This window comes from Topomyia yanbarensis, chromosome 2 (genome assembly GCF_030247195.1).
Source record: "Topomyia yanbarensis strain Yona2022 chromosome 2, ASM3024719v1, whole genome shotgun sequence".
Taxonomy (NCBI): domain Eukaryota; kingdom Metazoa; phylum Arthropoda; class Insecta; order Diptera; family Culicidae; genus Topomyia; species Topomyia yanbarensis.
In genome coordinates, this window is record NC_080671.1 from 77,927,259 (window position 1) to 77,951,507 (window position 24,249).

Below are 24,249 nucleotides of genomic sequence, written 5' to 3' on the forward strand. Positions count from 1 at the left end.
AATATTTCATTTAGCAACTTTTTATTCATTTTGTTCATCTGCCTTCATTTTATCTATTTTATGCGTTTCATTCTTTGGATTCACTCTGATAAGTTTATTTTTGTCGTGCATTTTACTCACATCATTCATTTAACATATTTTATAAACTGTTTTCATTCTATGGATTCTATGAATTTTTTCCAGTTCATACATTTTGTTCAGTTTCTTCATTTTAATAATCGAACTAATAATATTTTTTCAGTTTAATTCATTTCATCCAAATAATTTATTTGACTCAATTTATTTTTTTTACTAATTCATAACCTTTAACCATCGTTTAGTTTTTTATTTTAAATCAATGCATTTTATTCTGCTGATTTTCTTTTTTTATTCATTTTGTCAATTCAGTTCGTTTTGTTTATTTGATTCGTTTGTTTTCTTTATTTATTTCATTTATTTTTTATTTTATTCATTTTATTCATTTTATTAATTTTATTTATTTTATTCATTTTCTTCATTCCATTCATATTATTCATTTGATCCCTTTTAGTCATTTGATTCATTGTATTCACTGGATTCATTAAATTAATTTGATTCATTTAATTTGTTTGATTCATTTGGTTCATTTGATTCATTTGAATAATTTGATTCATTTGAGTTCATTTGTTTCATTTGATTCAGTTTAATCGTTTGGTTCATTTGATTCATATATTTAATTTGATTCATTTCGTGTTCAGTCATTCTTTTTATTTATTTCATTCAATTTGTTAGTTTGAGTCAATTTATTCTATTAGTCTTATAACTATTTCTAAACATAGTCTAAATTTTCATTTAATGAGCTAATCTAATTTGATTCGGGAATTTTATAATTTTGAATTCTTTAATCATTCTACTTATTTCTACTATTTTTAATTTCGTTCGTTTTATTGATTTTCTATTATGTATTCAGTTTATTTGAGATATTATTCGTGCAGGACTAGAAACTGTGTTCATTCCACCTCTAATTGGGTGCCTACTACGCATGAATTCTGCTAACTCATGAATGATCTAACAGTCATATGTGTAAGAAATGTCTCGTCTCCCTGCTAGGTGGATTAAATCTTTTTTTTCTTCTAGTTACTACAACATTAGCAAATATAGATAGTTGCTTATATTTTAGACTCCATCAGAGCGCAAATTTCCTAAACTGTAAGGAGTGTTTCTCTAGTGCTTTGGTTGTTTAATTCTAGACTTGAATGCACTGAGCATCATTATCTTTTTCACAGTGGTTGAACACTCCAAGTGCTTTGAATCATAACCGATAGTTCAATCACTTTAATTTAAATTGTCAGCTGCCATTAGATACTCAGGTAGTAATTACTACGTGGGTATCTAATGAGAGATAAACAATTTAAATTAAACCGTGTTAAGTATTGGGATCAATAATTTCTTTTATGATAGCCCACCACAAAAGCCACGGATATCGAATGGCATTATAGTGATACGTCCATTTACAATACACAAACACCTTCGATTTCGCTAATTTATATCACTACACTTATTAATTAGTATATCTAGCCTACTTCTTTCGTTTTATTAGTTGCTTCAAAATTTATAATAGTGATTGTCAACCTTTTTCGTACCATGTACCCCTTTCTAAATATTGTTTTGTATCGTGTACCCCTTACTGGAAATTACTTACAACATTTATCCTGTCGGCAAAGTCAAAATGATTTTCAGATGGATGAACATCATACTTTTACAAATACAAACTTATATAGTATAACAACATATATTTTACCTCTATGTTGGTCTAATTCACCCCCGGCTTAAAATCACTGATCTATAATATAGAAAATTTCTACCTCGCCTGAAGTCATATGAATCCCATATTGATATAGTATTCTAGTATTGGGCATTCCATAAAACGTTTTTGGTGAACTGATCATTTTTTTAATTATCTCTTCTACTGTTAATTAGATAGGTTCAGCTGAATTGTTTCGACATCAAAGTAATAGAAATTTTTCAACAATGTTTCTTAAACACCCTCCTTTTCCCCCAAACTAAAAATAGCATTCTCGACCAAGTTATTTGTCATAAAATAATGTGTAATACTCAGTAACTGAATTGAGTAATGTTTCGTTGATTCTTTACCGTAATACCGGGCACTCAAATCCGCATAACACCGACAACAGATGCGTGCAGTGGACCAAACTAGTTGAGTTTGATTTCTTATTGTTATCGCAACTTTTGTTATAATTGAAATCCAGGTGCGACTGATTGATTTCCTGTAAAGGCGGCTTTTTAACTGTGGAGCAGTTTAATTTATTCTACGGTGTGGATTCAGGAGGTATGCATCGCGAGGCCATTGTGGGACAGTGTCTCCCATAATTCAGTGTATAACAAGGACGTCGAATATAATCAAGGTACAAAAACAAATTAATGTAAATATATTTTATTTGAATGAAATACCTCTTCACAATTTCCTATAATTGTGCCCATACTCCTCGCTGTTCGTTAATTTTCTCCCAACACACTAAACCGACACGGTTACGGTCATTGTTTTCGTTATCCCCGTGTAGTGGATAAAGGCAGCCTGGGATATATGATACAACAGAATACTTATATAATCTATGTAGGCCCGCGACATTTGCCTTGGACTCTTATTCCACGGGAACCAATCCAGAAAATCCTTCAATCCTTCGTTGGTAGCAGATGCCATGGCCAACACAGCGATATGCCGATCTAATTGTTGCAGCCGCATCACTGTTCCACCAGCTTGTGATAGCTTCAAATATTTTCGCACTAGAGAAAAAAGTTGAAAACTGCATCAAGAAAAAGAACTTCGATCACGAATTTTCTAAAATTTCACTTACCTTCTGCGGTTTTGATGTTTTTTTCTTGTTTGCTGTGTCTTTGTTCTACTGCTGTTCCAGATTCTGTAAGCACTCCGGAACAAATAGTAAGCACTCGATCCGGACGAAATTGGCTATCAGTTGCTAGCGCTCACGTCCAGCTACCAATTTTTCTTCAGTCACTGGTCAAATAAATAAAAAAGGAATGTTCTCGCCTAATAATTTAAATTCTCTTTAGCGCTCAATGGTGAGAGGATATGGATATCGCAGCTCGCCTACTTGAAATGTTGCATCCGATATTTTGTATCACAACAGAGCGAAAGTATTCTCTTCCGCTCAAAAAAAATTCTCGGCGGCCATGTTTAACTCAACAATTCGGTCATCGATGACCAATTGTTGAGCAATGTTGAATTTCGAAACACGCCTATTGACTTATCCAGCTGCGTTGGTATTTTGCCGTTCAAATTGAGAGGAAAACAAATCGTTTACACGGAGAATTGGGAGGAAAACAAACCGCTTCTGAGCTTAAGGGGAGTGTGATAGTATAAAAATGCGAGATCTCGGTGTGCGTATTTTAAACGTCAGATTCAGATATCTCAATGTGCAGCTTGCTATGGAGAACGAACAATGAGGTTGATACTAAGGTGTGGCAATGCTACTGCTCTCTCGCTCGATCTCTGTAAAGCGGGCGGTTTGTTCGTTTGACGTTTTCAGCTGCGTCACTGAATATTGCAAATGAATGCGGCTGAATATGATCAATTTTCATTCAATGAATTTGAATATTTTTAACTCTGGTGCACATCTTTTCGAATGGGAGAGAGAAAGAGCAACGGGTATTATTACGCTATGCTCATATACCTACAGTATAGAACAGTGGTGAATGGTTCAATTGACCATTGCACGAAAATGTATAACCTCACTTTTCTGACAGTTCAGAGAACTTATTTACATGGACTTAGGAACTCAAACCAAGTTTTTTGTACTGGGTGGAATCAAAAAATTTCTAACACATGTAAACAAGCACGCTGAACTGTAATTTTTTCGAGCATTTTTACTCATATGACGTCATCTTGCAATTTCCCATGAGTGGTATATTCGTGAAGCGAAGAACGAATGAAGAGTGTTCGGGTTTTTTCAGCTCATTCGTTTTCCAAGCTCTGCATAGTATGCATCGCAACCACACATTGCTATCACATTCGATCTGGCGATGAGTGTAAATTTTAATCAAAATTTGCTTCATGACAATTTGACAATACGAAAGATATGGTTACAATTTCTCATATTCTTGGGACTTACATAGATATTTACGTAGCCTGGTCATTTACCTGAAAAGATAAAAAAAATGAAAATATTAGTAGGTTTTAGCTAGCAGCTAATTTCGCTAGTATCAAACCTAAGCAAAGATTTGGTACTCTGTTTTCCGTTAGTCATTTCCCAAAACGGTAAATAGGCTCATGGCACTTTTTTTAAATTCGTGTATTTGATACAGTTTGATACGCGAACATAACGGAATCTTGTGTCTTTGATCTATTTACCATAAATAAATAATGAAATATACAGGGGCGGAAAAGGCGTCGATTGCCTTGTACACAGCTCACCTGGTTTCGATTCCAAACCCGCACATAGGGTTAGAGAATTTTGCCAACCAGAAAAAGAAGCGAATGACTCTCAGGTTAAAAGACATATAATAATTTTTTTTTTAAAAACTACTATCTCTGGAATTTCAAATCAAGAAAAGCAAAATCACACAACCGCACTCCGCCATTCAACATATTTCATCAAATTTCAATTTCACGCCTGGCTCGAATTTTATTTATCGTCATGTGTCTCATTGATTTAGTTTATTATCCCAAAGATGTCGGTAGGAGACAGAGAGAATTGAGACTGTCGATTTCTGTCCCTCGCCCAGTTAACAGAGTGTGAGCAAAGCAAACCCGCCGTTCAAAAGGACGGAATCCCGGCCGAACTTCTAAAAGTCTGGAGTGGCCGGCTGTATGAATCAATCCACTGCGTGACCGGGAGGTTCTGGGTGGAGGAAAAATCGTCTTCGGATTGATTGAATGCCCTCATTTGCCTTTTCTTCATGGAATGCGACAAACGCGAGTGTAATAACTATCAAGCCATAACGGTAACGTCTAAAAGATACTTTTCCGATGTCTGTTTAGCAGACTGCTTCGTTGTCTGAATATTTTGTCGGCGATTACTAAAACTGATTTCGAGAAAAAAAATCAAAGAAGGGGCCCGATCTTTATTCTGCGATAAATTCTGGGGGCGATTCCGGCAATACAATTTCAAGATTTATCATCTGATTGTGGATTCCAAGGTGGCGTACGATGCAGTGAAACGAACGGACTGTAGCTGATAAACAGACTTCCCATGAACATCGACAATTTTGTATCTGTGTTCAAAATTTCGTGCACGCGTTCAAGCTCAAACATGCTTCGTATCGACGTACAGGTTCGCCTCGAACATAGAACCCAAGCGAACGGTGTACAAACTCTAGTTCAAACATCCGTGTACGTACACCGGATGCGTACACGAGAACGATTTGCACAAGGCAAAAAGAGTCAACGTTAGTAATGATGATAGTGAGAAAGAGAAAACTAGAACCCTAGAACCTACGTGTACGCACACCGTGTACGTACATGGGGTTCGGTTGTGCAGGCGAACATGTGCACGTGTTTAGGTACGAAATAGCGTGTTTGAGTTCGTACACGGAGTGCGGATTCAATATGAGCACGGGACCAGAGCGAACATTGTGTTCGATGTGCATATGGGAAGGCGGCTGATAAAGCTTGAATATGACTTTACGACAAAACTGATTAGGCTGATTCGTATGATACTTAATAGCTCAAAATGGAATGAGTATATTCGTAAATCGCTACGATTTAGTTTTGTGCAGAAAATTTTCATAAAATACACGAATTTTTCGTACATATGATGAATCATTCGTAGTTCTATTGAAACACTTATTTTTTTATCACGAGTTTTTCGTGAAAACCACGAACGACTTTCGATGGCTTATTACGAAACGGCTTCATTAGGCAAACGAATTGCTTGCTGCTATATACTGTTTTATAATATTTACGAGCACCATTAGTCAAACCGTCAAAGTCAAAAGAGTTTCAATAGAGACTCTACCTGTAGAATATGGAGTCCTTGTTGCAATAAGTCAGATAATTGTTGATCATCACGACGGTCTCGGCCTGACTATTAAATAACCGCATTCGTGTCCGCCGGTTTCAGGAAGATTTCCAGAACCTCTTTCGCTTCCACTTGATCCAGAATCCAGAGCAGTTGAGTCATGCTCGTTGGTTTTGTATGAATAAGTTTGAATTTTTCTCTTCCGGAGCAATGTCAAAATAATATGCTAATAAATGCGAAAACTTCTCTTAGATGAACGAAATGAATTCGTGCGTCTAACGATGTTGTTCGTAATATACAAAAACATTTATTAAAATAAACGAATTTACGAAAGCTTTTGTTCACTAATCGGCCATTCTTGTTCATGAAATGGACGAAACCTACTATTTACAATGCACGAAAATATTTCGTTGCAGAAAATGACGAATAAACTCGTGCATTGCAATATCAAATTCATTATATTTACGAATTTATATTCACAATATATACGCGAACGGAGGTCTTAGTGGAATGTACGTAATGTTTCAAAGATTTTCTTCCATTTAATTCCACTATGTTTTTATAGTTAGATGCATAGACTGATACAAACACTGAAGAAGATTACAAGTAGTAATCGAAATACCGGTATCTGTTAAATAGTGAAGTGCAAGTGCATCTAACTATAAAAACATAGTGGAATTAAATGGAAGAAAATCTTTGAAACATTATGAATTTATATTATTAGTGAATATAGCCGGAGAGACATCCAACTTGTTTGTGACGTTAGCTGGATTGAAGCAGGGCGATGTACTTTTCAATCTATTGTTCAACATAGCGCTCGAAGGTGTGCCTATCAAATAAACGAACTGAAGAAAAAATAGCACTCCAAGGTGCGATACGAATATTGACTGTGTAAAGCAACAGAACCATTATTACAAGATCTCACGCTTCTTCTCAGACAGCGTCGACATCAGTGACGTTGATCGCAGAGCAGTGGAAGAGACATGCATGCCATTTAAGACGAGGCTATCAAACTTTCGTAACTTTGTCGTACTTGACCGAAATGAATTTTGCTCAGTATACTTTTAGAGGGCATTGTTTAAAAAGTTTTGCAGTTGCCAGTCAGATTCCGGGTTAAGTGGAATAAAATCAACAAAGCGTTTGCGGAAGGATTTTGTTCTCTCACGTGCAAAATCCTGGATTGTTGCATCGCACCTTAGGAAAATTAATGAATATACATCATTTGACCGTCTCCAAGGTCCTCCAAAGGTTCCGAGAAAGGATGATGGTACAAGCCATGAGCTGGACGAAAATTGTGCACATCGCACGTAGAAATCCCGATAGAATATGGAAAAGTCAAAAATACTATTTTTAAGGATTCTACTTTAGTTTAACCAAAAAAGTTAGATTAACAAAATTATAAAAGTGGAACAATTTGAGGCCTTAGTTCGCGTTATAGAACCTAGATATTCTTGGAGAATTCACAATATAATTCTACACTATCTATTTTTGTCGATAGTTGAGGTCTTCAGCAAAGTTGCAGAATATAAATATGTAGAATATAACAATTATTGTAGATTTATTTTTAACTGTTGTTTTTTGGATGTTTAAATTCAAAATTTGCATTTCTTCAAATTTGTCCATATTGTAACCCTAATTGATCAACTCAGTATAATAGTACATACTTATAAATGCGAGTAAACATAGCAATGATCAATATCTAATAATGTACATAAATTACAAATAATATAAACACAATTTATATTACATAGTAAATAAAAAAATTAACATTGAAAAGTCGAAAAACTGATTTTGGTCACATTTACGAAAACAAGAATTTCTCCTTGAAAATTAGATCTGATATCTGTGATATCTTCGAAGAAGTTATTTAATTAAAACATAAAATTCTACAACTTTGCCGAAGACATCTACCCTCTAAGATTTCCTTTGAACATTTTTTTTGCTCTGGTACTCTAGTCTGATAAAGTTTTTTTTACAAATAATATTGTGAATATTTGGATTGGTCCCATTGTGCCCTACATTCGTTGGCTGTATGCAATAGAGGAAAAGGCGCGTGCAGCGAGCATTCAAGTAGACTGAAGAATGATGGCCGTAGCGTGCGGTTGGCCAGGTTGGGCCCCGCCAAGGGTGCCAACCTTAGGGGACGCTATAATCTTGATAATAACCGAGGTTAAGTCATAAAATAAATCAGGATAGGAGTATCATTCTCAGGTACACATAAAATTATTGTTTGAAACTGATAAAGAAAGCCAAAGCAGGCAGCAAAAAGGCGCACAACTGAGACTCTACCAAAGGCGCCAGAAGACTAGGGTACGGTCCTGTTAGTCCAGAATAAACAACGAACAAGACAAAGACTTCAGATTTCAACAAAAATAGCGAAAGTTATTGCTAAATTTTTCCACTCGGTACAAGCAACCAACCATGCAGACGATCCTTGTCAAAGAAGACGCGAAGCAGTCTCAAACGCAGGTCGGGTGACCTAGTTAGAAAGGGCACCCCATTTTGTCCCGTCCAATGCGATTGTCACTCAAAATCTTTGCTCATTGGAGCAAGAGGTCATTGAAACAGACAATCCCGTTCTTCAGTAGATCCACGCATGTCAAGTTCGAATCGATAACAACACCATCGACCTCAACTTTGTGAACGGACATGTAAACGCGTTAGTTCTTCATGAAAGTCTTGTCGCCATTAACGTAATTTGTTTGCTTTACAGAAAATATCACAATTCTGAACTTATCTAGGCGAACTTTCGAGTCATCACGGGCACAGCTGAATATTTCTGCGTCTTGCGTAATATTAGACTACTTCGCGGACTATATTTGATCCGAAAGAAGATCGGATACGGATGCTCGGAGTCTTTGGTGACGAATCTTGTTCGACATCCATTTTAGGATCATTTGGGTCAATTCAGAAGAGTTTATTTATGCATTAACCTGGAGCCAGACGCAAAGTGAAAACTGAAGAATAGGAAGGGACAGAAATCATGGGGGATATAATTTGAAAGTTAAATCTGAATTTAATAGTAAAGGAATAAAGTGGGGTCATCTATCTTCACATCAAGTTCCTAAAATTGTCTCCTCAGTATACTTGACATACGGTAGAGTGCCAATATTTATGGTCTTCCTAAAATGTCAAATCGGACACGCCCCAAAAGTATTGGTGTCTACAAAAAAAGTCTCCATGCAAAAATTGAGCACAATCCAAAAACAATGTCATAAAGCGTCGAGATCTGGTGTAATATTGAAAAAATGTCTTTGCGGTGCAGGGATAATTCTTGAATTGAGATAGGACTTGAGTTTAGAAAGGCAGTTTTTTATTTTTTTTTGTATGCCAAATGTTTTAAAAATCAATGAAATGTCGAAATTTGGTGTACATTAAAAAAAACAATATTTTTGATTTTTATTTAAAAATCTCAAATCAAAATTGAAAATACAAGAGAGGCAACTTTATCAAAACAATGTTTTATGAGAACCCGAAGAGGCGAATGACAATGATGACAATGTGATTGAAAAGGAAAAACATATTTGAAGTTTGAACTGAAAAAGAAAGCCAAAGTAAACAACAAAGGGGCGCACAACCGAAACTTCGCCAAGGGCGCCAGAAGACCACGCTACGGCTCTGATGGGGGCCATAATCGATTGACCTGGAATTCTTAAATCGTGATTCGGAGCACCCGGATTGTTCGGCCACGATGATGATTAGTTATGGAATTTGCGTTTCGACTCCGTCTCATTAGAATCCGATACTAACTTAGTGATAGGACAAAGCTAGCGCCGGATTGACGCTAGCTCCGGAGACACAATTTGTGTTCCAGAGCATAATGATGTTGATAATATAGAGGAATTCCATGAGGAACAGGCCGACCACAAAATATGACCGTCGTCGATTCAAACGAAACTTTGAAGTTGTGTTCGGTTTTTGAATCTCCATGATTTTCTTTGACAATTCCATATCAACACTTGAATAGGGCTAATAAGATTTGTAAACAAACTTTTGTTTTGCTGATTTTCTTAATTTGTTCTAATTTCAACACAGAAGACATTTTAAATTGAGTCTACCAAGGGTAAAGATGTTGATTCATGTGTATCTTTCAAGAAATTCAACACGACGGCGGAATAATGAGCGAAATAAGTTTGTTTACAAAAATCTTTTTAGCCCTTTTGAAGAATTGATATTGAATTGCAATAATTTGACACTCGAGCAAGTTTTTAAAAGGGCGTAAACATTTCTACGTGCATTAGTTTCAATTTTTTTTGTTCGATTACTGTATTCTATACAGCAAAACCTTCTGAGAACGAGTTTTAGGAAATTAATATTTATGTACAAAAAATACGCACTGAAAAAAATTTTGTGTCATTTTTCACAAACAAAAATTTGTGTTAAAAATTTAAATTGCAAAAAACCCATTTTTTCCAATTTTTTATATTTTGTCAACAAAAACCTAAAGAGAATAAAAACATTTTAAGTGTAATTATATGATGGAGAACTTATCGGTAAAGAAGTTTTTCTAACAATAACTTTATACATGTTTTAAAATTTCATACTAATTGACATACAAAACCGTAATTTTATTACTGAATATATTTCTAGGTATAATTTTAAATCAAAATGCATTTAACAAAAATCTTCCAAAATGTAATAGTTTTCGAGATATTTGGAATTTTGTGATTTCGTGTGATTATGCCCTTTTTAAAAGATATTCTCGTAACCCCATCATAAAATGTCAAAAATTTACTTTTTTATCGTTTTAAAGACGTAAAAGAACCTTTTTCAGTGTATTTGGATCATGGAGAAGCTTTCAATAAAAAAGTTTTCTTAACAACAACTTTTGACATATTTTTGTAATTCATACTATTTGCAGGCAAAACGCAATTTTCTTTTTGAATATGATTCTAAACGCCATTTTGAATTCAAATGCTTATAACAAAAATTTTCTGAAATGTAGTGGTTCTCGAGACATTTTAAATTTTGTTTCAACAACACAATTCTTTTGTTTTATTACGACCTTTTCAGTTATTCGCGTTTCTCCATCAACAGCAAAAAAGGCCATAACATTTCCTGTAACTTCTCTTTTGATATCAAGGCAATATTATAACCCATTTGAAAGCTACATGAAAACAACCAAAATATGATCGAACTATTTAGTTTATTCATTAGCTTTCAAATAATATCAATATCAATATCACCTTGATGTCAAGGAGAAAGGTACAGGAAATGCTATGGGCCTTTTTAAAAACCTATTGTTGTTGATGGAGAAACGCGTATAACTTCTGAAAAGGTCGTAATAAAACAAAAGAAGTGTGTTGTTAAAACAAAATTTGAAATATCTCGAGAACTACCACATTTCAGAAAAATTTTGTTATGAGCATTTTAATTCAAAATGGCGTTTAGAATCGTATTCAAAACGAAAATTGCGTTTTTGACTGTAAATAGCATGAATTATAAAAATATGTCAAAAGTTGTTGTTAGGAAAACTTTTTTATTCAAAGCTTCTCCATGTTCCAAATACACTGAAAAAGTTTCTTTTACGTCTTTAAAACTATAAACATTAGATTTTTGACAATTTATGATGGGGTGACGCGAATAACTTTTAAAAATGGCATTATTACTCAAATTAACTGTTTTTGTTGGAACAAAATTCCAAATATCTCGAAAACTATCGCATTTTGGAAAATTTTTGTTAAATACAATTTGATTGAAAATGATACTTAGAGTTATATTCTGTAATGAAATTACAGTTTTGTATGTCAATTAGTATGAAATTTTAAAACATGTATAAAATTATTGTTAGAAAAACTTCTTTACCGATAAGTTCTCCATCATATAATTAGACACAAAATATTTCTATTCTCTTAAGGTTTTCGTTAACAAAATATAAAAAAATGAAAAGAATGGGTTTTTTGCAATTTAAATTTTTAACACATTTTTTGTTTTTGTGAAAAATGACAACATTTTTTTCAGTGCGTATTTTTTGTACATAAATATTAATTCCCTAAAACTCGTCCTCAGAAGGTTTTGCTGTATAAAATACAAAAATCGAGCAAAAAATAATTGAAATTTATGCACGTAGAAATGTTCACGCCATTTTAAAAAATTGCTCATGAGTCAAAATAATCTTACTGTTTGTTGAAAATGTTTTGTCTTCCATACCGGTGAAACGTGTAAAGTTTCATAGGAATCGGTCCCGATTTTAAATATTTTCGGACGGATGTTCGTGGAATTCCTCTATAGCAGCCGTTAATCAATTCGGTACTTGTTTTAAAGTACCTAACCTCAAAACCTCAAAAATGCTGCTCTTTTTCGGCTATGACTTCATAATTTGAGTAAAAGCTCTGGTCAACAAGCCATGTCTTCAGATTTGAGGACATATAATAGTCACGTGGAGCCATATCCGGAGAGAAAGGGGTATGCGAATAGATTTGGTAACCTAATTCGGTCGGAGCATAATGTTTGTTTTTGAGCATCAACCGATACTCGCAGAAGTCAATGCACGCATAGTTTACGCATGTTCAAATGGTGAAGTATTCAAAACACGTTCTCATAAAATGTTTGCCGTGTCAACTACATTCAGGGGTAAAATTTGTCCTCATCACTCAGTCATACCGTTCGATAGAGATCGTTTTCAATGCATAACTTGGGAGCAAGAAATAACACGCTACCATCATATATAAAACGTTTCCTAAGTACCCAGTGTGGATTGGAGAATGAGAGACAAATAATCCCTACTTTACTGTCGTGACTTGTACTTATTTATACTGCATCGTTCACCTACTGAGTCTTTCATTTGACTTCCGATATTACCGAAACTAATGTCTTATCAGCTACGAAATGCTTTCCCCTCACATGCGAACTTGATCGTATGAACAGTCACACTAACAACCGGGACTGCTACTTACTCCAGAGCGTCAGCGTTCTATCCCAGCCCAGATTAATGGGATTTTCTGAGATAAAAAGTCCCTATCCATTTTTTTTTTGAAGAGGAAGTAAAACCGTTTGTCCCGGTCTATGAGTTGATGAATCCAGACGGTGAAGTCGGCTCTCTTTCATCGGCTATAAATACTTTGGTATGCTTCAAAACAAGCGGAAAATAATTAAAATTAAATAAAACATTAAACGACTTCCAACTGTAAACACATTTATGACCTTACTCCGCTGCACTGGCACCCTATCGCGCCGCCATCAACTACTTCCGTCAGATCGTTCAAGGTCAACCGACGAAGATCTCCGCGCCGGAAAGTGGGTCACGGTGCTGATGAAACGGTTCCACACCGGGAGGGAGCGCACTTTTATGACGATAATTATGAGCATTTTACCGTACCAACGAACTGAATTTCGTGGCTTTTGTCTTCGTTGATTGGGACGCGTTTCGCGTTTGCTCAGAGACATGTATGAATGTGCCCACAGGGTTGGCTGGTACCTGCGACCGACCGCCGCGCAGTCAGTTCCAGTTTAGAACTCTTCGTTACTACTTCGAACAAGACCGGCCGACAGACTGAATGAGCTGTACTGAATGTGTAATGAATTCCGACTTAATTATGCTAATGGTGGTGCTAAACTGAATTAGTTATCGTCGTATCCCCCGACTGGGCATCCCTATAGTAAAAATAGGCCGCAGGTTTTCGCGGAGTGAGTTGTAGGTAGGCACCGACGAATCCACCGGTTTTCCTGGCTATATGAAATATGAAAACACAGCTATGAAAAGCGGCAAACTTTTAACTTTGTTATATTGCTCTCGAGCTACGTTTTTAAAACATTTGCAGCGAAGTTGGCGAAAAAGCGAGAGTCGCACCAAGCCAGCGTTTATTACCATTTCGATATGAAGAAGGCGCCCTTTTCGGGAATACCTACCGTGGTGCAGCGGGTTGTTGGTGGTGGCCTTTAGCATATATGTTGACTTCTGATGTCGGTTAGGCGAACGGTACTACACAGCTCGTTACAACGATATTTTATTTAATTACGCCAATGTCCCATTTTAGTTGCATTAATCAGGCTCGGTCGTTTGAGCTGCACTCACATTAGCGATATATGTAGTGCGCTGTGGCATTAAAGCTGCTTTGCAACGGTACGCGGAGTGGATAAGTGCGAAAATGTGCGAACCGGTTTGACATTTAAATATATATAGGTCTCTTCCTTCTTACGTTTACTCGCAGGCCACGGGCTCTCTAGAGTGAGTGAACTCGGTACGCTTGGGCACTTTCACAGAACAAGCTACGAGTTGCAATTCGCAAATGTGAACCTAATAAGCGAAACGGGTATTGGAGCCAGCAAACTCTCACCTACTTACAGCAGTGTAAGACCCAGATTACGCAACGAAAGTACTACGGCCCGGTCTGGCGACAGAACGAAAGCAGGCTCCGCTTCGTACGCCCATATTGATATCGCTTCTCAGGGTAAGCCAACCAGAAGCCCATTTCCAGTAAGTCAGGCTTGTCACACACATATGGCGCTATCCGTCGTTGCGTGGAAGGTATGGGACGAAGTAAGTACGAATTGATGGCAAAACTGTCGCCTACTTCAACACTCTGCCGCCGCCGCCGCCACCCAGCAGCAGCAGCAGCTGCGGCGGCGAGACTGGAGATGTAACCGAAGAGTTAGTACTCGAAACGAATCAATCCTATGTTGGGCAGCAGATTGGATGCAAAAAAAACATATCGATCAATGGTTCAAACTGCAAGGAAAACTGGATTTGTTTTCCATTGACACATATTCATTTTTATCTCGCTGAGGCCATTTTATGCTTCACAGGACGGGTGTGGTTTGACCAACATACGGGTTGGACACTTTGCTTTGGGTTTGGAGGGGGGATATGCTGATTTCTTTAAGCGTCAGATTTGTTTTTATCTCAGGCTATCGACTATCTACCCAATTCAACAATTTGCCCTAGCTTGTCATGAAATTGAAGGAAAAAAGTAGTAAATCTTATTTACCATTGCTGCAATTTGTTTTCAATTATAAGAATAACTAGCAACAATTTATTTTTGTGGAGTGGATGCAACGATGTTTTCTAGACCTCTCCACATTTTGAAAAAGTTTTGAAATATACATGGGTCAGCTCAAATTTTTGTTCTAGGTGTGAATTTAAGAACTTTCACCAAAAATGGCCTCCTTTGGACAGGATTTAGAGGTGTCTCCAATCAAAAATCGTGTTTTTGCTATGTTTCCATAGTAACATCACTTACACTCTGATTTAATAGGCCCTACATGCCCACATATCATCAAAGGTTGTTCCTTACACATATCTTAACATGTTTTAACAGGTGAACATAGCTCTAATCGCAGTAGAAAATTTGTTAACTGGATTTTCATATAGAAAAGTATATCAAAACCAAGGAAAATTAGTAGTATTTTTTCTTGGTTTTGGAATTCTTCTTTGTTTTCAGTTCTCAAGTCCCAGTGCACGATTAAAAAATTGTTCCCAAAAACGTGAATAAAGTTCCATGAATTTAGGAAGAATCACGTTACGAAACCAGTGCAATGAACAAAAATCATGTGTTTTATAATTATGTTCCATTTTCTGTCGGTAACGCCTAAATAACGCTTATATTTGTGAGAAAACCTGTTTTTGTTTTGTGAACTTCAGTCACGGTTTCCGTCATACCATTACTATATCAACTTTCTGTACGTGACTCCTGATTTCTAGCGAATTAGTCACAACTCACCATTCATGATCATGAATTAGTTCCCAAAATCATAAAATAATTTTTAGATATTCGTGAACTAGTTCATAATTCCTAGTATAGTAGTCGCGACTTACCATTCAAGCTCGTGCTCCACAAATTCGAAAAATATTATTAATGTCTGCGTGAACTGATTTATGATTCCTAGCACTGACCAGTCGTGCTCTTGAAACGTGAACTGATTCATGACTTGTATTATAATAGTCACACCTGACCATGTGTGGCCGTGAACTAATTCACAAAACCAAAAATATCGTTCATGTGTTCATGAACTAGTTCATGATTTATAGTATAATTTTCACGACTGACCATTCGTGTTCGTGAAATAGTTCACAAAACCAAATAAATTTTATTCATGGATTTGTGAACTGATTCATGACTCGTCATACATGATTCGCGATCTATCGCGAGTGCTTGTGATATTTAGAAGACATCCGTAATTTATTTATTTATTTCGTCAAGCATATGTAGACTACATAGAATGGTTTTACAATATTTACTTATATACTATACATTATTTCTACGGTTTAGTTCAGATTTGATTTGTTTTCTAGACATGGAAAGGTCAATTATTACACAATTTTCATTATAATGACGCATCATTCTATTGATGGGGCTATTTTTAGCATAGTTTGTCCTAAAAGATTGTTCTTGGAATAAATTACGAGTTCTTAGTTGTCGGCTAGGTACATAAAATTTTATTTGCGAAAGTAATGATGCGGATTGTACAGGTTGAGAAATAATGTCGTTGATAAAGTAAAGCATGGCAAATTCGCGGCGTTCTTTGAGTTCTTTGTATATTAATGAGCATGCAACGTGCTTTATACGATGGAAGAGGAAATGTCGTCCAGTTTAGTTTACGAAGCGCGTACAAAATAAATTGTTTTTGGACTGATTCGATGCGTTCTTCGTACAGGACAGTGTATGGGTTCCATACTATGCTGCAATATTCCAAAATTGGCCTGACATATGTATTGTATAATGATTTTATTGTGAAAGGGTCTTCAAAATTGTAGGTGAAACGTTTAATAAAGCCCAGCATACTATTTGCTTTATTTATTATTGTATTATAATGTTCAACAAATGTGAGCTTGGAGTCTAAGATTACGCCTAAATCTCGTACAATTTTGCATTTTTCTACAAGTTGGTTGCCTAAGTGTATGTCTATGGGAACATTTGAAATTTTTCTGCTGAAGGTTATTGAGTTGCATTTCTTTACATTAAGTTGGAGTAGACTTTTGCTACACCACGTGTGGAATATATTTATTTCGTTTTGGAATATTTCAGTGTCTTTGACATTTCTTATTTCCATGAAAAGTTTCATGTCATCTGCATATATAAGCACTTTAAGATGTTTGAGTATAAAGGTAATGTCATTAACGTACAAAATAAAAAGAAGAGGGCCTAAGTGGGAACCCTGGGGTACGCCAGAGGTGACAGAAATTGGTTCCGAGAGTATATTCTGAAAGCGAACTGTTTGTTGACGTTTCGTTAAATATGATTCGAGCCATTTCAATAGTTTATTTTCTATGCCATATTTTTGCAGTTTGAAGCGTAATAAAGGTACGTCAATACGGTCGAATGCTTTTCTATTTCATACAACTCTGTACATGGTCTAGAAATTTTCACGTACTATTTCACAAAATTTGAGTTTTGTCGTGAAATGTCATATATTTATATACAGCCTAAAGCGACTAGTAATAGGTGCGAGCAGCAGGTACAAGAAAACTATTAGGGCCTCGAACATCATCTTTCATTCGATAAGGTTCAATGTGATGTCTGGCCAGGGTGTTAATCGATAATTAATCGTCATCGTCGATAACGTTAACCACCCGTCAACGTCATCGGAAACTCCGTTAACGATAATTTATCGTCGGATTCATCGTCATCGTCGATAATTCATCGGTGGTTATCGCGATACATTTTGCGTTACTTTCCCGTTTATTGGAGTTGAAGTTGATGCGACTAACTTTCTATTGTTTAGAAATAAATAACTATTGAAGGACATGTTGTTGGCACTTGAAAATCAATAGTTTTGGACATTTTCAATACATAGGAGGTTCGAAGATGTGTCAAAATGGATTTTTTCAACTTTTGCGGAAAGTTTATTATATTGAAGAAGTTATTGGTAACTGAAAATCAATAGTTTTGGGCATTTTTAATGTACCGTCGGCGCGTCAAAATAGATTTTTTTTCAACTTTTCGCGAACTTTTTATATTGAAGGGCAGGTTGTTGGCAGTTGAAAATCGATAGTTTTGAACATTTTCAATTCACAGGAGGGAGTGCACAGTGCTTCCAAAGTGGCAAAAAGGTGAAAGAAATTCTTTGAACCACGAAAAACATTTTTAGCTATAGTGCCTTTAGCGAAGTTTATTTATATTTTTTTTTTTGCATTTAAAAAGTATTAGTTGGGTGATTAATCCCTCTAAAGCTGAGAAGCAAGTTTTTGTTTGGTCATTTATGAAAATAAAAAAAAACTTTACTTGGAAAAGTTGTTGAGAATATCTTAAGTACTAACTTAGCTGAAGAGACTATGTGTCTATCTATCGATTTTGATTTACATTTGTGGAGATTTCTTTGATATACTCCTGAAAATTGCTTTTTTCAAAACACTTTTCCTGGTAATTTTGTAGAATTTCAAAATGTTCCAAGATTTTGTTCAGCATAAGAAAATACAGAATTTTTGTAATTTAAGTTGATTTGTATCTCTTACAACTTAGAAGTTATCGAATGACCTCTTTAAGGGAAATTTTTACTAAATGATCAGAACGGGTTATAAGGCTTTGTCGAGGGACTAAAGAAGAATATTTCAACCGCTGCGGTTTATTGAAAAGAAACAAAAATATGTTAGTCCAGGTGTTTGCGTTTCGACTTCGTCTCTTCAGAACCAGAAAAAATATGTGCCAATTTTGTCAATGTCATCGTTCTATCAGCCTAAAATTGGTCAAGGAGCTGATAAAAACGGGTCTGCACTGTATTCAAAAAACGATTAAAACTCTATTATGAGGCCGTTCATAAATTACACTACATATTTAAGGGTAAAAGAAGAAAACATGAAGCATCTTGTTACATAATGGTGAGAAGAAACGGAGGAGGGGGCTAAAAGCTTCCCAACTAGAAAAGGAAATCAAACATTGGAAATATGTATGCCCTTTTTAAAATCCAAAATCTTCTAGTTTAAATTAAAATTATAATAAAATCTGTTAATCACCACACCACTTAAATGTGTAGTGTAATTTGTGAATGGCCTAATAATAGTGATTTAGTAGTTTTTTCAATATATGTTTTTGCGTGCTAAAAATTACTAATTACACAATGGCTCAAAATTTGTTTTCTTCATGGTCAAAACAATTTTGATCACATTTTAGCCGCTTGGAAACATTGTGTACCTGGAACTCTTCTGTGCACCAACTTACTCGACAAGTTAAAAAAATCCATTTTGACACATCGTCGGACTCTTCTGCGTATTGTCCAAAATTATTGATTTTCAACTTTCCCTTCAATACAATACACTTTCCCGAAAAGTTGAAAAAATTTCATTTTGACGCATCGTCGGAACTCGCTGTGCATAGAAAATGTCCAAAACTATTGATTTTCAACTGCCAACAACATGTCCTTTAATAGGTATTTATTTCTAAACAATTGAAAGTTAACTGCATCAACTTCAACTCCAATAAACGGGAAAGTAACGCAAAATGTATCGCGATAACCGATGAACTGACGATGACGATGAATACGACGATACAATTATCGACGATGACGATGAAGGCGACGATACATTATCGTTAACGGAGTTTGCGATGACGATACATTATCGTTAACGAGTAACGCCGATAAATTATCGTGAAAAATGTATCGTATTAACAACCCTGCTGGACATAAAACGAAAACTGCGCTAAGTACCAAAAATGCATTATAAACCTACAAATCTTGTTCATGATCTAGTTCACAAAATAAGATACCGCGAACCATTTACGGTTTTATGAACCAAATCATATTGTCACGTTACTCCGAGTAAAAAATCCGACATTGATTAAACATGCTCAATAGTCACATTACTGCACGTGTCAAAATCAAACGTGAGCTCAAGAATAAAATATTATGATAACGTACATATAAATTACAGAAAAAGTGACTAGGATCCAGAAATCATGAACATAAATCACTCTACTTGTGACTAAAATATCAAGATAACGTGCATAGAAGTTGCGGAAAACGTCATCAACATAAGTCACACTACTCTGCCAGAAAAATTCAATACGAAACTCGTGAATAAAATATCACGAAAACGTGAATATAATTTACGAATATTGTGACTAAAACGCTGAAATCATGAACATAAATCGTGCTACTCTGTCAAAAACATCCGATATTAAGCTCATGAATAAAATATCACAGTAACGTGATGAGAAATTACGAAAATCACGACTAAGCTCTTGAAAACATGACCGTCGGTTTAGCTGATATACTACAAATCAGTGTATCCCCAAAGTGTGAACAAGAATCAAACTAAACATGTCCTGGGAAAAACCACAGTAACCCAACCAAAAATTGCATTGTAACGCCATGTACATTTTTGTGCGAACTAGGTTTTAAAAACACACATAGTTTCATGAAAACAAGAATGTATAATCCATAATTTCAGAAAGTTGATTACGATTTTAAAAAACCGCTCAGTTCACGAAATCGTTATTTTTTGTTCATGAATTTATGAACGGATTTTTTCCGTGTTCCGTGTTGGCAAAATTAAGAATTCAAACTGCTATACTACTGCACGAACATACACAAAAGTGTCAAGCAATGCACTTGTCACACTTAGCTGTACTCCTACTGCACTGTTAACCTCAAATTTCGCAGTCGTCTACAGACAGAATGTCAACCAAACCGGCTTTACCGTTATTTTTCGCCGGTCCGAAAACAATATTGGACAAACAATGCGAAAATTTTGCATATTAAATCTTACTTTATTTGCAACGTCAGCGAGCACCAAAATGTATAGCATAAAAGCTCAAAAATACCAATTTGCTACCGTACATTTCACAGTAAACACTTTGCGATTAGAAAATTTAACATGATGAATCGTTTTCTACATTTTTGTACCATTGATCGAACTGAAACGAGACTATTATTTAGATTTTGGTTGGATCTTGTAAGATCTTGTCAATCAAGTTAATTGTACAAAAAGTACTATTTATTCCGAAAAAGGCCAATCCTCTAAAGTGCCACTGAAAACTTTGGGCGATTCTCATTCGTATGGAGTACGATAATGACCCGTAGGGCACTCGAAACAAGAAGCAGCTGCCTTTTCTGAGCAATCGAACTATTGAAAACTTTGCAAGAGATGTGTATTAAGGATTGGTATGTAAATATTCAGCAGCTTCTAATACTGCTAGAGAAGCATCTATCTTGATCAAAACAAGTTTTTCTTGTTTCTTTACTACAACGCTTTTGAGAAAAACGTGCTAGAAAAATATTAGGCATGAAAGGGTTAATTTTATCAATATTATTCATACTATTTATCTTATTAATTTAATTAACTTTTTTTTGGTTTTATTCATATTATTTATATGAAACCGTTATTTTTTCCCAGTTCATATATTTTATTCAGTTTCTTCGTTTTATCAATACGGTTTGGTCAGTTCTTTTTGTTATTGAATGACTGTTTGTTATCTTGAAACAATTTAATTTACTCTCTTAATTTCATAACATGTTTAATATTGTCTAATTTTCATTTGAGCTAGTTTGATTTATTTATTTTATTAATTTGATTTATGTTAATCATTCTAACCATCCTATGAAATTTTTTTTTGCTTCATAGTTATTTTGAATTTTCATTTGTTTTATTATTTCGTCGTGACTAACGGCTTTCCTTTCAATATAGGGGCCCCTTTTCAAAATTTCGGAAGAAAAATGATGTAAGGTTTGAACGCTTATATCTTTTGTTGTACTGAATGGATTTAATCAATTTCCTTGGCATTTTGTCGAAAATATTTGTACCAATGTTGTATTAAATTTTGGAATATGTAGGACATTCATTATCAACGGAAAAATAGTGTTTTGAAAAATCTTTCGAAATCGACTCGGACAAGTGAAAATTTTCAGCCCATCCCGCACAGAGCCGTCAATATGGTGCACCAACCGAACAATAAAATAATGGAAAGTTTTAAATATAGGTCCACTACATGTTTGTTCCTATGATTTTTCGTATTGGGTTGCTTGACGAGAGCAGTTGGTGGGGGAAAGCCGGCATATTAGTTTGGTTATGCCATTAGAAGCTGGACGGAAAGGAAAGGCTCATGAACGCCACGAGAACGAGCGAGAAAGCGATAGTAGTGCATGTAAGCGAAAGCGTTACGTACATTTTGAACCTTAATAACTTTCCTTCTACTAAACGGATAGCTAATCTTGTTTCATAAATCGGAAGGAAAACGTTCAACGCTTGCTACCGATACGTTGTTTGCTATATAAAATTTGTTTACATAGTTCAAAAACTACTTTAAATGAGAATCAACATTAATGATAAAACCTATAAATAGGGGTGTTGCAGCTTTTCTCAAAGCCAAACGCGTGTAAGACGCAGTGCATAACGGACGTACGTGCTAGGTGTTAGGTGGCGAGAAGCTGCATTAGACGACCATTCAGATCGGCTACCACCGGAGAGAAGAAGAAAAGCGTTGGTGGACGTGGTGGCGATGAGAAGGCCAAAAAGCCAAAGGCTAAGAAACGCAGTCACTGAAAAGGCGGTAGCAACTGCCACTAAAAATGCCACCAAAACATCGAAGGCTGCAGCGAACAAGCCGAAGACCCCAAAACCAGAGAAGGCCCTCAAACCTGCCAAGAAAGCTGCCCGGAGAAGATAAGTAAATTCACGCGTCTCTAATGTTGCCAACAGTCCTTTTCAGGACTAACAAAATACTTGTAAAGAATTAGTGGTGCTTATTTTCCGTTAGCGCTGTTAATTGTAAATGGATTTGTGTCATAGTTATATGCAAACCGTCCTTATTAGGTCGAATGCAAAATGGAAAAAAGAATTTAATTAGAAAGTTTCTTTTATTAACTAATATTAAGTTTGCGCTTGTTAATTCTGTACTTTTACCAGTGAATCATGAGAAAATATTTTTCTAAGTAATCTACAAACCCGAAGGTTTTTGCAAATCCTTCCAAGATAATCAGTGAATATGGCAACACCAAAACGAATGATGAAAATATTTTCATTTATCGCACAAAAGGATGGCCTTCCATCAGCACCAAAAAGTTAATAAAAGAAATTCGCTTGATGCATAGCGTGTTCATTCGGTATGAGCTGCGAAAGGGGAATGTTCATATGTATGTACGTAGTGGTAACAAATCGTCGGCAAGGCTTGAGATTCTCGTCTTGTATCACCATAGTTATCTACAAACCGTCCTTATTAGGAAGAATGCATAATGGAAAAAGATGGGTTGGTAATGTATATGACATAACATGGGTATCGTGACCACACTTCGAAGTTATTTCAAATCTTGCAAAGCATAAATTGACATAATTTCAATGATTGTTCCTATATGAATGAAATGACAAATTTTCAGGTTAACACGACAATAACTTTGCAATTTATTTTTATATTTTTAGTTATCATATAATAACTGTCATCTCTTCCAAACAACTTAACCCTCTGCTGCCAACCCCGTGGTTTTGCGGGGTTAAGGAGAATCATTGTAAAATGTCCAATGCACGATTTTATGTTGTTACCTCCACTAAAACCGCTTTAAAACACTTCCACCTGTCATACATTGTCTGCTTGTTGAAATCATTATATGAAATGATATTTGTGTTTAAAATTGAAACTTTGAAAGAAATTAGAAAAAATTAGGGGTATGTAATGTCCGGAACATGGCCGGGATATTGACGTAGGACAATTATTATGTGTGAAAGTTTTCTGTACAACCTTAAAAGATCTTGACTAAAACGTGCATTCCTAAACTTTTATCGACATAAATTTACCGCAAACTACCAACTCCTATTGAGTATTGACAGATGCTTATTGGCCTGTATTCAATGCGGAGAACTCGGTAGTAACATTGTTTTACTGAATAGATTAACGAACGGGATCCCCAGGAAAATTTCGCTGAGCCCGGTGAATCAAACTTAATGCGTAAAATCTAGCCATTTGAAAGAGATACAAGCAGAATTTTCAGAATATGATCATCGCTTTTATGTCCCGGACATTACCCGCCCCTAGTTTTTCGCTAAGCGTGATTCATTTCTGTACATTAGGAAAAAGATTCCGATGGTTGTTTCGAGAGATTTTAACATTGATATTTCAAAGCAAGAAAATATGAAATTTATTCATTTCATGAATGAATGTCTCAACGAGCTTAGAATCCAGCGCATTCCCTATCAACGCAGACGCCAACAACAAAGGTTCTTTTCAGAACCACCATAATTATTATAAAGAATAATTTGAAACATTCCCACATATTTCATTGAGTATCATTCGATTTGAATTACAAGTCAAACGAGTAGTCACGACACTCCGGTTATGCCCTAGACATTACCCACCGTTTCTTGAGTAAACACCCCCTTAAATGAAAAATTATTCCAAAAACTCAACGTAGGGGTATTTTTAACATAGAA

The 24,249-nt window shown here is 35.5% G+C and overlaps 1 protein-coding gene across 4 annotated transcripts in view; it reads right to left on the reverse strand.

Moving 5' to 3' along the window:
• The window catches only part of LOC131678499 (uncharacterized), a 354,661-nt gene that overhangs the window by 228,763 nt on the left and 101,649 nt on the right, over positions 1–24,249 (reverse strand). Inside the window, exon 1 of one of the 4 annotated variants that reach the window (XM_058958690.1) lies at positions 4,110–4,138. The exons of 2 other annotated variants lie outside the window; for them this stretch is intronic. The gene's annotated coding sequence lies outside the window, so the exon portion shown is untranslated. Of the gene's footprint in view, positions 1–4,109; positions 4,139–24,249 lie in introns of those variants that run through there. One more of the 4 variants, XM_058958692.1, reaches the window with a different exon arrangement.